Below are 4794 nucleotides of genomic sequence, written 5' to 3'. Positions count from 1 at the left end.
AGGCGGTTGATGCTAAGATGGCTCTGAGTGTGCCAGTGTACTCCACTTGGGGACCGAACAGGACCACAACTCAAAAAAAAAAGAGGTATATATTCTTGATGGAATACTAGACCCTCAATGTAAAAGAAGATCAAAATTATGTCATTTTCAACAATATCTACGCAGCTGGAGAACCTCATTTTAAATGAATTGTTACAGAAACAAAGAAACTAAATACTGCATGTTCTCACTCACAAGTGTGCCCTAAACACAGGACACAAGAATGGAGATAAAAGAGACTGGGAACTGACTTAAGCAGAGAGGGAGAAAGAGACATATGTACACAAAACTACCCACTGGATACCATGATCCTTTCTGTGATTGCGTGGGCTGTTCAGAGGGAAAAAACTTGCCTTCCTGCCAGAAAACTCTGTAAGTAATTCTCACATGTACGCCATGATTCTAAAGTTATAACATACCAAGAAAAGAAAACTTAACATGTAGGATGCACAAAGACATCATATTCGAGACCTTTAAAGCCCAGTCTCATTAAAATTTAAAGAAGGAAAATGCTGCAAATTATGCTCTAGATCACTGTGGCACAAAGCTTAAGCAACAATCTTAAGAGAGCCATAAATACCAAAATATTTGTAAATTAAGCAATAGGTACCTGTTTGGGTGGCATTCCTAGGGTACACCTTTTTGTTTAGCCTGAGTCTCTTCATGCTATACCACTTAGAGTGAAGTGGGTCTGTTAAGGGTTCCTGGATGGGAAATCCTCTCCCATCCTCTCTGTGGTATAAATCTGTAAGTCAAGAATAATAAGAGAGCCATACAATTGCCAAAGAATTTAAACTAACCACTTCAGCAACTTATTAGGTGTCATTCTTTCGGTATGCTCTGGTGACAGATGTGTCCTTACAAAATGATTTTCTCTCAGGGGAATCCCAATGTTCCTTCTGAATAGAAACCTAAATCATCTGACATACACTAAAGCCAGTGCTTCTTTGTCTCAGCTAGTGAGAAATTTCATTTTGGGCTCAGTGGCTCAGCCTGTAAACCTGCGCATTTCGGAGGCTGAGGTGAGTGGATTGCCTGAGCCCGCGGATTCGCGACCCACATGGGGAACTTGGCGAGACCTCATCTCTACAATAATCCCAAAATTAGCAGGGCGAGCTAGGGCGTGCCCGTAATTTTAGATACTTGGAAGGCTGAGGGGGATGGACCGATGGAACACAGCAGATCGAGGTTGGGGTGGCCGGGAGTGGCCACTGCACTCCAATCTGGGCGACAGAGTGAGACTACAACTCAAAAAAAAAAAAAAATTTTCAGGGTACGTACCACTTTCCTCCGCACTGGGTGGCATCTGCAATTATGTAAAAGAAGAGAGTGTAAAGATTAGATTATACTGTGCATTGCACAAGTCTCGAATATTTGATTGATGACTTGAAAAACCATTGGTTGAGTCCAAGTTAAAAGTTCTTAAAATTAGGAAGAGATAAAACTTGTAAAAAAGAGACATTTTCTACACAATTTCCCTTTACCAGATATTTAAATGAAAAATTTACAATTCTTAATTCATGGATAAAAATAGATGCTAAAGGAAATGCCTGTACATTATAATTCATAATGAATGCTATCATTTAAAAACGTCTAAATGTGTGAAGTATGTGTCAGTAAGAAAGGGCCAATCAGGACCACAGCACTAAGATATTTATATGGGTCAAACATAATTTATGTTGTTGAATATTTATATCCAACTTCAATTGATAAGGAACAAATTCAGACAAATTACATTTCTCCTCATGAAAATGAAAGGTGGTCTTACCTGGGGAGAAAGCCCTTCTGATTTGCAGGTATTTTCCTCCACATCCTTTATGCAGGCTAGGACAATACAGAAAAAATATCAGTACCCAGATAATTGGTGATTTTGAATCAATTATGGTGCTTTGACTGAGATAGTAGCCAGTTAGTAATGTGATGGCTCATCTAACTAGCCAGTCAGTAATTTGTTGGTTCATCATAGTGAAAGGTTTGGAATGAGTGTTGATGGTCCTGAATCCAGATGTACCAGAAAGGCCCCCAAAACAACGGAAATCAGGCTGTTAAGATAGTCCTGCATTGCGCTTGTATTTTCATTTTTACCACTTTAATCTGGTAGGATTTGAGCATTTGGGGGTTTATGTAGACAATATACAATATACTAAAATATGTCACCAATTCTTATATGCTTTGGCCAGCTGCTTAAAAAAATCACCTCAGAGTGGATAGAGGGAAGCCACATTGAACTACCTGATGTCTCACAATTGTTAGAATCTGTGAATGGAGCAAAAACATCTGGCCATCTCTTTGCTTTTCCAAAAGGTGACCGTGACATTCTAAGAGCAAACTACTCTATCAGCATTCACTATAGCATAACCATGTAACCAACACATAAGCACATCTTTGGTAGTCTGAATAAAGAATATGTGAGACGGGGATCAGTGGCTCACCTGAAATCCCAGGACTTTGAGAGGCCAGGGGAAGCAGATTGCCTGAGTTTGCAGGTTTGAGACCAGCCCAGGCAACTTGGTGAGACCTCACCTCCAAAATTTATAAGAAATTATCCGGGCATGGTAGCGTGCACCTGTAGCACTTCCTAATTGGAAGGCTGAGGCAGATGTATCACCGGAACCCAGTCAATCGATTCTGGGATGTCTGTGAGTGTACAACTGCACTCCAGCCTGGAGTACCGAGTGTGACCGCAACTCAAAAAAAAAAAAAAAAGTGGTGCATATTCATGATGGAATACTAGACCCTTAATGAAAAAGAAGATCACAATTTTGCCATTTTCAACAATATTTATGCAGCTGGAGACCCTCATTGTAAATGAATTGTTGCAGAACCAAAAATTAAATGCTGCATGTTGTCACTCATAAGTGTGTCCTAAATATGGGGCACAAGAATGGGGACAACAGACACTGGAAACTGATTTAAACAGAGAGAACGAAAGGGAGAAAAGGGACACAAACTACCTACTGGATACCATGATCTCTTCTGTGCTTAGGGGGCTCTTCAGAAGAACAAATATTGCCTTCAGGTAAGAAAACAGCGTAAGTACTCTACTCATGTACCCCATGATTCTAAAGTTAAAAAGTACCAAGAAAAGAAAATGCAACATGTAGGATTCACAAAGAGGTCAGATTTGAGACCTTAAAACCCAGTATCATTAATTTTCCAAGGTAGGAACACTGCAAGTTATACCCTCAGATCACTGGGACACATGGCTGTAAGCAACAATCTTAAGAGAGCCAAAAATACCAAAATGTTTGCAAATTAATCAGTAGGTGCCTCTTTGGGTGGCATTCGTAGGCACAACTTGTAGTTTTGCATGAGCCTCTTATTCTTCGACCACAGAGAGTGAAGTGGAAATTTCAAGAGTTCCCTCACAGAATATCCTGTCCACAAAGTATTGTGATATAAAATTATAAGCTAACAAGTGTGAGATAGCCTTAAAATGCCAAAATAATTTCAAATATGCACTTCAGGGACTTATTGGGTGTCATTCATACGGTACGCTCTCATTATAGTTGTGTCCCTACAAAAGGATTTTCTCTCATGAGACTCCCAGTTGTCCTTCTGAATAGAAACCTAGAGTAGCTCCTACACACGAAAGCCAGCTGCTTCTTTTTCTCAGCTTGTAAGAAATTTCAGGGTACATACCTGTTTCCTCTACCCTGGGTGGCATCTGTAATTATGTAAAAGAAGACAGTGTAAAGATTAGATTATGCCGTGCAATGCACAGCTATCTAATATTTTATTGATACTTAAAAGACCTTTGGTTGAGTGAAAATTAAAAGACCCTAAAATTAAGAGATTAAAACTGTGAAAAAGAAAAACAATTTCTGCAGAATTTCCCATTACCAGAGATGTATGTTAAAATTTTAGAATTCCTAATTCATGGATTAAAATAGATGCTGAAGGAAATGCCTGTACATTATAATTCATTATGAATGCTATCATTTAAACATGTCTAAATGTGTCAAGTATGTGTCAGTAAGAAAGGGCTGCTCAGTACCACAGCACTAAGATATTTATATGTGTCATACATAATTTACATTGTTGAATATTTATATCCAAATTTGATTGATAAGGAACGAATTCAGACAAATTACATTTCTCATGAAAATGAAAGGTGGTCTTACCTGGGCAGAAAACCCTTCTGATTTGCAGGTATTTTCCTCTGCATCCTTCATGCAGGCTAGGAGAGATACAGAAAAATATCAGTACCCAGATAATTAGTGATTTTGAATCAATTAGTGTGCTTTGCCTGAAATAGTAGCCAGTCAGTAATTTGACAGCTCATCTAAGTATCCACTCAGTAATTTGATGGCTCATCACGGTGAAAGGTTTGGAATGAGTGTTGATGGCCCTTTATCCAGATGTACCAGAAGGGTGCCAAAAATAATGGAAATCAGGTTATTAACCAAGTCCTGCATTGAGTTTGTATTTTCATTCTTACCTTTTTAATCTGGCAGGATTTGAGCATTTGGGGCCTTATGGAGATAATATTTTAAAATACACACAAATACGTCACCTATTCTTACATTCTTTGGCCAGCTGCTTTGAAAATTCACCTCAGAATGGATAGAGGTTAGCCACATTGAACTACTTGATATCTAGCAATACTTAGGTTTTGTGAATGGACCAGAAACATCTGGGCATATATGTGCTTTTCATCAAAGTGACCATGCCATTCTGTGAGAAAATGAACCTATCACCCTTCATGATAACAAAATCACGGAACCGACCCACCAGCATATCTTTGGTAGGTTG

At 38.9% G+C, this 4794-nt stretch overlaps 1 long non-coding RNA gene across 1 annotated transcript; it reads right to left on the bottom strand.

The window, feature by feature from the left end:
* Positions 1-717: 717 nt before the first annotated feature.
* On the bottom strand, positions 718-1895 carry LOC103253212. The gene is made up of 3 exons (XR_503847.1): positions 1808-1895; positions 1321-1345; positions 718-784 (listed from the first exon to the last, which is right to left on the bottom strand). It is a non-coding gene; the product is annotated as an uncharacterized LOC103253212 (long non-coding RNA).
* Between the last annotated feature and the right edge of the window lie 2899 nt (positions 1896-4794).

Source organism: Carlito syrichta, unplaced genomic scaffold (genome assembly GCF_000164805.1).
Source record: "Carlito syrichta isolate Samal-C Ts95f unplaced genomic scaffold, Tarsius_syrichta-2.0.1 Scaffold210642, whole genome shotgun sequence".
In the NCBI taxonomy this organism is placed as follows: Eukaryota; Metazoa; Chordata; class Mammalia; order Primates; family Tarsiidae; genus Carlito; species Carlito syrichta.
The sequence above is the reverse complement of the archived record's forward strand: the minus strand, read 5'-3'. Positions and strand labels throughout refer to the sequence as shown.